We start from the raw sequence: 10000 nt of genomic DNA on the forward strand, positions 1-10000 counted from the left end.
GCTTTCAGGGTGGTATGGCCGTAGGCTCTAGAAGTACTGATTTTGGGACTCTTAGCTTGCTTCACTCAACTTCAGTGCTAGCAAGCCACTCTGACTCACCTAAAGCGAAAGAAAAAAAAAAAAAGCCTACAGCACCTGGTATTCCCAGGCGGTCTCCCATCCAGGTACTAACCAGCCCCGACCCTGCTTAACTTCTGAGATCAGACGAGATCAGGTGCTTTCAGGGTGGTATGGCCGTAGGCTCTAGAAGTACTGATTTTGGGACTCTTAGCTTGCTTCACTCAACTTCAGTGCTAGCAAGCCACTCTGACTCACCTAAAGCGAAAGAAAAAAAAAAAAAGCCTACAGCACCTGGTATTCCCAGGCGGTCTCCCATCCAGGTACTAACCAGGCCCAACCCTGCTTAACTTCTGAGATCAGACGAGATCAGGTGCTTTCAGGGTGGTATGGCCGTAGGCTCTAGAAGTACTGATTTTGGGACTCTTAGCTTGCTTCACTCAACTTCAGTGCTAGCAAGCCACTCTGACTCACCTAAAGCGAAAGAAAAAAAAAAAAAGCCTACAGCACCTGGTATTCCCAGGCGGTCTCCCATCCAGGTACTAACCAGGCCCGACCCTGCTTAACTTCTGAGATCAGACGAGATCAGGTGCTTTCAGGGTGGTATGGCCGTAGGCTCTAGAAGTACTGATTTTGGGACTCTTAGCTTGCTTCACTCAACTTCAGTGCTAGCAAGCCACTCTGACTCATGTGGAAAAGTAAAATTTTGCCATGTTCTGTGTCCCTACGTGTCATCCATCATATGTTATGTGTGCATGATTAAATATGCATATGCATTCCCCATGTTCGATTATTGACGCAATTATAGTTGTGTCCACCTCTAGTATGCCAGTTTCCAGTTCTCGTGAATACTACGAATATCAGGCCTATGTAAAGCTACGTTGCCACGTTTCTCAGTGTGCACGTTATTCCATTGTAAAGTCCCCGTTTCTAGGCCTCAAAAGGGCCTGGACACCAGATTCAGCTCCTGTCTTCTGAAACCTCGCTGAGGAGCGATACAGCCCCCACCTGTATCCTCGACCCTTCACTTACTTCCTGCCTTGCAGTGCCCGGTCCAGCCTGGCTCTGCCTCTGAGTCTGCCAAAAATATGTTATAGTTCCAGCTATCAGTTCAGTCCTCCTTCTCTGCATTCCTAAGCTACTGAACTGCATCAATAGTTTCCGTCATTGTCTAGCCTTCACGTCTCCACGTTAGAGAAATACTGCATTTAATGGTCATTTCATATTCTTCATCACGCACTACATGTAGAATAATGCATGGTCCAGTCTTAGAATCAAGTTAGCCTTTCCCCTCCTAACTTCTAGTTTATATCAACATGTTCTCTAAAACATCAGATACTAGATACTGTTTAGGTACATGTCGCCCTGACTCTCCAGACTTCAGTCTCTGCTCCTAGCACAGAGTTCATAGCCCCCAGCTTCTCCTAGTGATACGTCATTGCTAGTTTGCGCGCACCATCAGGTTAGAGGTCCCGGCTCCTCAGGTAGCCCCCTCTATGGTTTCCGCCCCATTCATGACATATTCTGTTACGTTTGCATCACATGTCTATGTATACGCCCCGTTACACCTCTTTTCACCCTTATCTTTCGCGACTGCTACGCGTCACACCCTTTGCTCCACCCACTGCTCCGCCTACCATATGTACTGTAATGCAACTGTTTTACTATATATGCTTGTGTATTGTTATTAAAATGCTAGCGCGCTCATCCCAGATCCAGCCCCAGCAGCTGCTGGGCCCTGCCATCCTATTCCTATGCAGGTTGTCCTGTTCCTGTCCTTATGCTGTATTAAACCTTTATGGGACCGGTATGTTCCGTACTGTTTCAGCAGTGCATCCAGTAACTCTAGTCTGTTCCGTTCTCGAGAAATTCTTGTGTTTCTGTTCTCAGTATTCCAGGTAATATTCTGTCCGAACTGTTATGTTATGATGTTGTTCAATGTATTTCCAATGTCGTGGTATGCCTGAATCGTTCTCCCAGTTGTTATTGTTCCTCGTGTATTGTATTGTGTTCCGATTCAAGTTTACAATGTCTCTCTTTTCGAGATTACGTCAGCTAAGAACTAGAAAGGGTTTGTTAGAAGAAGCAGTTCCTGTTCCGCCGAGGGACAGTCCAGGTCATTTTATGTATCAGAAGCATGGCATAAGCGCCATATTGTATCTAGATTTATGGGTAGAGTATACCAAACACTTAGAAGAAAAGTATAGATGGCCCGTATCGGGTACATGGGATGCCGAGTGCATCATGCGAGTAGAAGAAGCATTATGGAAAAAGAAAGCCAGACAGTCACAGAAAGATGCCATCGAGTTATGGCGCAAAGAAGCTCATAAAAGAACTGAAAAGGAAATCAGAAAGTCAGAATTAAGTAGAGAATCCTTAGAACGAGCACAAGAAAAAGAACTAATCGAGATAGGTGAACAAGTCAAAGCCGAACAGTCAGACAGACAGAGGCATGCCCTTATTAGGGGTATGTACCCTCTCCTTGCCGAGGGCTTGCCAAAAGCGACCCCAGAGGCATCCAGTAATTTCCCGCCACCATTAGTTCCGACCAAACTACGTCACAAACAGACCGCAGCTGATATTTTTATTTCGTCCTATTTGGACGACACAGTCCCAGAATATGCAAATCCTGTTCGCGCTCCGCCAGTCCCTGTAAATCAGGCACTTCCCGCTCCTCCAGACACCGGAGTACCTGTTACGGTACCCCCGGTCCAGCCCGCCATACAAGTCCAGCCTGCATTTCCATTTCCCACTCTGCCAGGACGAAGAGCCTCAGTAGACGACTCTAGTTTAGGGGCCGCAGGGGGAGGTACTCCTCAAACCCCGCCGCCACACAAGCGTTTAACGACAGCCGAATTACATGCACAAGCGTCACAGCGTACGCCCAGGCATCAGACTGTAGCAGAAATAAGAAAATCCCTTGCCGAATGCGGCTATGATCCAGTCCCAGGCGAGGATAATATGGTTTTATATTCATTCCGCGTAAGAAAGGTGGCCGAGTATCTAGTCACCTTACCGAATATGAAAGAAGATCTAGACAGAATATATCGTTTCATCCGTACAGGGGATGATCCAGAAAGTATTAGCGAGGCCATGTCTCAAAGGAAAGCCGAGATCCAGCTCATGATATTAAAGTTTCTGATCAATTGTCTAATAAGAGAACAAGATTACCCGTCTAAAGATCCGGCCGAAATGAAAATCCTGACAAGGTGGAGTGATAATATAGCCGAGGGTAAGCACAAGACCGTCGGTGCTATGGAGAGTATGTACAAGAAAATCCGTAGAGAAATAATAAAGATACACGAACAACGTAAAGCAGCAAAAGTAAGCGAGAAAGAAAGTAACTCTGATACTGAAGAGGTAGAGGACGAGAATCCCGCCAGAATAGCGTATGTAGGAAAATCTAGATTTCCAGATCGCCATTTACGCCTAGAACACAAGTCTATTTTTCATTCTCCAGCACCAGAACAAGGTTCACTAGAACAAGTATTCCAAGCTACCGACCACATTCTGAAATCACGAATCGGTTACAGTGAGTTAAGTACCATGCATGAACAAGAACTAGCCCGATCAGCAGTCCGATGGATTACTGATTCTACCACTTTTCCAGACGAAATAGTGGCACAAATGTTTCTGAAACTGCCCCCAGCCGAGCAACGACTGGTGGGTATGTATATGATCCAGCACCTCATTACATTGTATGAGGGTCAGCACTCTGATCCAGGCCCGTTACATGATGTCCTGAACGAGTTACTCCAGTATAGATGGAAAGGTCTAGGTACCGACTTAATTAGTGTCATTCTAGAACAGCGTCACAAATATAGAACGTTTCTGAACCCGCATTTTGTTCATGTCTCACCCCCAGAAAGTAAACCATTTTACATGGAGAGACAGAATCCGTTACGAGAAGTCCACCCAGTTAGAGGAACGGGTGGCGAACTAGAACGAGTGTTTGTTTACACTCCGATTACAAAGATGGAACTCCTCGAGATGAAGAAATTAATTCCCTGTCATGACAAAGATCCAGCAGGGTTCCATAGAGAATTAAAAGACATGCTCCGTATGGGAGAATACACATACCCAGATATAATTAAAATGTTAAAGGTTCTGCTGCCCGCAGGGGTGTATGAAAAGCTCAAGGAAAAAGAATGGGAGGTGGGAGAGAAAAAGATCGATTGGACAGTTCTAGAAGCTGAAGACAAGGCACGAGTACCAGGTACCGGTCTTGGAGATAAATGTAAAGAATTACCGGAATTATTAATACAAGTTTTACCCAGATTATTGACAACTAGAAAAGAAGACTGGGATGCAATCTCAGCCTGTAAACAGAAGCAAGATGAGGATATTAGTGATTTTTATTCTAGATTTGAAAAATGTTTCAGTATCAACAGTGGCCTCAAGACAAGTAGTGAGTCATACCCTCACCTTTTTGTTACTAAATTAGTCGAGAATTCAAGCCCACAAATTAAGAATCGAGTTCTGAAAGTCGAAAGTACCTGGCAAGCTAATACCCCGTCCCAGATGTTGCAGATGCTTCAATACCACCAGAATAGAATCAGAGAAGAACAAGAACACGAAAGAAAACGTATGAAAGACACGAAGATGAAAGTACTAGTTGCACAATCTGTTCCTCAAGACAGTCAGAAGAGGGGTCCAAATCAAGCCAGTCATCCTGCAGCTCCCGTTAAAGGGAATTGCAATTATTGTAAACAGCCAGGTCATTTTATAAATGAGTGTGCAGTTCTGAAACACAACATAGCTACTGGTAAGACTAAAGAAAGACCACGTCCGCCTAGACAAGAACAAGTTTCACAGATTTCTCAGCCACAGAATGCACCACAGACAGTTACAGCACCGCAGCCTATTGCTGCAACACAGCACGTTACACAGCAGATGTACCAGTATGCACAGTCTGAGTATCCAGAGTACCAGCAGTATTCATGAAACAGCCTAGAGAGGGAGGTAGGCTTGCCTCTCATCGAGATACCTGTAGATCAAGAAGGTCCCTATGTTCACAGTCAAGTATTAGGGAAAGATAGAAAGTTTTTGATCGATACAGGGGCAAGTAGGACCACAATTAGTCACGCCGAAGTTCCAGGGGCTCCGCTCTCAGGCTCAAGAAATGTTTCCCTTGGATTTTCAGGAAAACCTATCGTAAATGAGATTTCAAAGCCAGTTACTCTAGAAGTAGGTCCATTGTCCCGCACTACTGATCTGTTACTTACTAAGTCATGTCCAGAAAACCTATTAGGCATTAAAACACTGAAAGAGTTAGGTGCAGTTATATGCTGTTCCCCAGAGGGAATACGATTGTTCCTACGTGACTTTAAGGGTCACTATGTATTACGAGATTTTGATTCAAGACTGTCTAATGTTCCGCAGCACTTATGGGCGCAAGGTCCAACTGATGTAGGTTACATGCAAATCACACCCTATCGTGTGACTCTCAAGCCAGGTGTAGTGTTACCACGAATCAGACAGTACAGATTGCCACCTGAGGCTGTAGCAGCCTTATCCAAAATTATTGACGAGCTCATGGCTCAAGGAGTAGTTGTAGAAACTGACTCCAACGTATGCAATTCTCCGATCATTCCAGTCATGAAACATACTGATCCAAATGCACCCCCAGTATATCGATTAGTGATTGACCTACGAGAGCTTAATAAGTGTATTATTCCGCAGTACCCAGTTGTCCCAGACATCTCTTCCCTATTAACGGCCATTGATTCCGAAGCCACGTTCTTCACTGTCATAGACCTCAAGAACGCATTTTTCAGTGTTCCTATTCATCCAGACAGCCAGTTCCTTTTCGGATTTTGTTTAAATGGAAGGAGCTATATGTTCACACGAGCTCCTCAAGGTTTCACAGAAAGTCCTAGTATTTACAGTCAAGCACTCAAGAGACAACTAGACAACATTCACATGCCAACTGACACTGCCCTGCTCCAGTATGTCGATGATCTACTGATCACAGCCCGTTCTGAACGTGCTTGCGAGCAAGCATCCCTTACAGTCTTGTATTTCCTAGCCGAGATGGGGCACAAGGTGTCCCCTTCTAAGCTTCAATTCTGTGTCCAGCAAGTGGTCTACTTAGGACACTTGCTGTCCAAGAGGGGTAGGCAGTTGACACCAGACCGTATCCAGTTAATAGCGAGTCTTCCTCAGCCCAAGACCCAGAAGGAGGTACGTGCTTTTATCGGCCTCACTTCTTACTGCAGACAATGGATTCCCCAGTATGCATTTCTAGCCAAACCACTGATACAGTTAACGACACAGGAGGCAGCCGTATCGACTGTTCTCCCTTGGACATCTGAACATACACTTAGTTTCAATGAGTTAAAGAAAGCCCTATGCCAAGCTCCAGTTCTAGCGACACCGAACTACAGTAAGCCTTTTACACTTTTCGTCACTGAACGTGAAGGTACAGCATTATCTGTTCTCACACAAGATCAAGCAGGACAATACAAGCCCTGTGCTTATTTTTCGAGCACATTAGATCCTGTAGCCCAGGCTCTGCCTGCGTGCCTCAAGTCAGTTGCAGCCACAGCACTAGCTATCAGACAAAGTGATCCCATAGTCTTAGGACACTCCTTGACAGTACAAGTTCCACACTCTGTGGAAGTTCTTTTAAACCGAACACAAACTCAGCACTTGACAATTGCACGTTTAACAGGTTATGAATTGACACTGTTCCAGCCACACATAGAAATCAGACGCTGCAACATTTTAAATCCTGCTACATTGTTACCATCAGTTACTTCGAATCCTGACCCACATGACTGTGTGGAAGTAGTTAACATTATGACAAAGCCAAGACAAGATCTGACAGATATTCCGTTACCAGACCCCGACCTGACACTTTATGTGGATGGTTCATGTATGAGAACGAGTACAGGAGAACTAGTAGCCGCGTATGCAGTGACTACTGACACTGAAGTTATTGAAACACACCGTATTGACACCCTGTCTGCTCAAGCAGCAGAGCTAGTTGCTCTGACACAAGCCTGCATACACGCCAAGAACTTGAAAGTTAATGTTTACACAGATTCACGTTACGCATTTGGAGTTGTACACGACTTCGGAGTGCTCTGGCAGGAGAGAGGTTTCATGACTTCTCATGGAACCAAGATTCAGCATGGTCTCCTTATTCAAGCTCTGTTAGATGCCATACATTTACCGACATCTATTGCTATCATGAAGTGCAAAGCACATACGAAAGTTACTGACACCATTTCTCAAGGTAATGATCTAGCAGATCGCACAGCCAAGCTTACAGCACAGACTCCAGACATTCCAGTTAACATGACCCACACTCCAGATCCGATTACATGCATGACAGTTAAGGACCCTACACAAGATGTCATAGATATCCAGTTACACGCTACTCCCGAAGAAATCAAGAAATGGTCCGAACAAGGAGGGGTCCAGACAGATCAAGGATGGGTAACGAAGGGTAAAGCCACATGGTTTCTCCCCGACTCTATGGTTCAAGTCATTATTAATACCGCACATAGTCCAGCACATTTAGGAGAAAAAGCTATGTTAGACAGTATCCAGAACATTTGGTTCAACAAGCATTTACGAGCTGCAGCCAAGCAGAAAGTCCGTACCTGTATGATATGTTGTCAGTTTAATCCAGGTAAAAGTGTCCCGGTGGAACAAGGTGGATTCCAGCCCCCTGACCACCCTTTTGAAGTCCTCCAGATGGATTATATTCAGATGGAGCGATGTCGAGGTTTCAAGTATGTCCTTGTAGTTGTATGCGCTTTGTCCAGGTGGACAGAAGCATATCCAGTCCCAGATTACACAGCCGCGACCACTGCCAAGCAGTTGGTTCGTGAGTTTTTCCCCCGTTATGGACTCCCTAGAGTCGTATATTCTGACAACGGCCAGCCATTCTCATCTGAACTCATGAAGCATGTTTCCCTTTTGTTAGGGTACCAGTGGAAGTTTCATTGTGTACGCCATCCTGAAGCAGCCGGTCTCGTAGAGAGACATAACCAGACTCTGAAAATCCGTATTGCAAAAGTGTGTAAAGAAAAAGGTGTGGACTGGCTAGTAGCTCTGCCAGTCGCTTTATTTTATATGCGCATGGTCGCACATTCCAGATCAGGTCTGTCCCCGTATGAGGTCGTTTTCGGCCGCCCCCCTAACATGTGGGGTACTCCTAGACCCCGAAGTATTACCGATGTTTCAAGTAATATGCTGACAGATTACCTAGCTTCCTTGATGTCTGCCCTCAACTCATGTCGTTCACAGGTTGCCGCCGCATTTCCAGACAATACCGAGGTGGCACCGCATGAAATCGTTCCAGGATCCATGGTGATGGTCCGCAACTTTGACAGATCAAGTCCGCTGGAGCCTCGCTGGAAAGAGCCCCGACAGGTCCTCCTCACCACCCGTACAGCCGTGAAGTTGGAAGGACGCAAAGGCTGGGTGCACCTTTCTCATATTAAACTTTTTAATGGACTGAAACCCGTCTTAAAGAACATTTCCCAGGATTTGAAGGATTGCCAAAGTATTGTTCTCAAGGACTGTCCCGCAAAAGACATTGCTACAACCCCTCCCCTGTTAGAGAAAACTCCGCAACAGGAGTATAAACTAAAACTCCGGTCTAGTAAAATAAGTCAGTCAGTTTGATTGTCTAAGTCCTCCCCTAGGTGAAACGGTTAGACTGTTTCTGACATGTATAAAATAGACCCCCATAGTGAGAGAGTTAGTCAAAACTCAATCCGATGTATCGTTTTTCTATGTTTCATATTGTTTCTCAGCATTATGATTTCCTGCACCAGTTATGCGTTCTATCTGTATCTTCCAGTTCCTCATGTAAATAAGTCTGCTAATGCTACAGTAGAGCACACGTTTAGTGATCTGCCTCCTCATGAACTCTCTTACCGCCTCGCCATGCGAAATAACTCATTCATCCGCATGTTACATTACTCACACCAGTCCAGCAATACCACTAATTGTTGGGTGTGTGGTCGACTCCCCCCTTTCCAGACACCGAAGGGAGTTCTGCCACTTTTTCCTTATCCATTCTCACATAATGGTTCGTGTGGAGCATGGTCCACGTTAACGTCATCCTCAACAGATATGTCTTTTCTTAACAGTACATGTTTCCCAGACAAGCAAGGTCTTCCCCACAGAACAGGGTTAGATCTAGAAAATGAAGTGTATAATTTAGGTAATTATTCTTCGAATTTCATGGTCCTGAATGTTCAGTCTGATACTACTCCAGACTTACCTGCTATTTCAGTACTGCCAGTCAGAGGTGAATTATGTGTCCGAAATAATGGTTCCGTACATGTAGGACATAGTGATTGTACTACTATTGTCAAGTATAGTGACAGTGGGAAATCTATTTTTAAAGCTTCACGTCATTCTTATTTTATTTGTGGTCAAACTGCATATGTTCGTCTGCCCCTCGATTGGGAGGGAACCTGTTACATTGCCTTCCTACTGCCACCTGTTTTCCTAGCCCCACCTGATTATCACAGAAACACACATCTAGTACACATTAGACATAGAAGGGAGTCCCCAATTGTCGATTATACTGAAACTGCTCTAGAACAGTATACAGATTTCAACAGAGGTTTCTTTTTCTTTATAGGACCTATCCAGAATAGTAAGCTAATCCGCAGGTTAACCAGAACCCTTGAAGCTGTAGTAAATGAGACTGCCTCTGCTCTAGGTAATTTAACTGAAGAGCAATCTGCTATGAGATTTGTCGTTTTACAGAATCGTCTCGTCCTTGACGTCATACTGGCCGATAGGGGCGGGGCCTGTAGAGTCATCGGATCTAGTTGCTGTATTTTCATTCCAAATAACGCGCCGTCTGTTTATTCAGCTATAACCAGACTCCATAAAATTGCCCATCTGATACACCAAGATCCAGGCACCTGGACATGGTCCGGTTGGTTCTGGAATATAATTTCCGCCTGGG

General features: G+C 45.0%; 4 non-coding genes across 4 annotated transcripts in view; all 4 read right to left on the minus strand.

Moving 5' to 3' along the window:
* Nucleotides 1-26, minus strand: part of LOC144807287 (5S ribosomal RNA) — a 119-nt gene extending 93 nt beyond the window's left edge. The window contains exon 1 of the ribosomal RNA XR_013606165.1: nt 1-26. This exon is cut by the window's left edge and continues 93 nt beyond it. This is a non-coding gene — a ribosomal RNA (5S ribosomal RNA).
* A 97-nt stretch (nt 27-123) lies between these two features.
* LOC144807409 (5S ribosomal RNA) lies at nt 124-242 on the minus strand. Its single transcript, XR_013606283.1, has one exon. It is a non-coding gene; the product is annotated as a 5S ribosomal RNA (ribosomal RNA).
* Nucleotides 243-339: 97 nt separating this feature from the next.
* LOC144807285 (5S ribosomal RNA) lies at nt 340-458 on the minus strand. The gene has a single exon (XR_013606163.1). It is a non-coding gene; the product is annotated as a 5S ribosomal RNA (ribosomal RNA).
* A 97-nt stretch (nt 459-555) lies between these two features.
* On the minus strand, nt 556-674 carry LOC144807288 (5S ribosomal RNA). The gene has a single exon (XR_013606166.1). It is a non-coding gene; the product is annotated as a 5S ribosomal RNA (ribosomal RNA).
* Nucleotides 675-10000: the final 9326 nt, after the last annotated feature.

This window comes from Lissotriton helveticus, unplaced genomic scaffold, assembly GCF_964261635.1.
Source record: "Lissotriton helveticus unplaced genomic scaffold, aLisHel1.1 SCAFFOLD_1131, whole genome shotgun sequence".
NCBI lineage: Eukaryota > Metazoa > Chordata > Amphibia > Caudata > Salamandridae > Lissotriton > Lissotriton helveticus.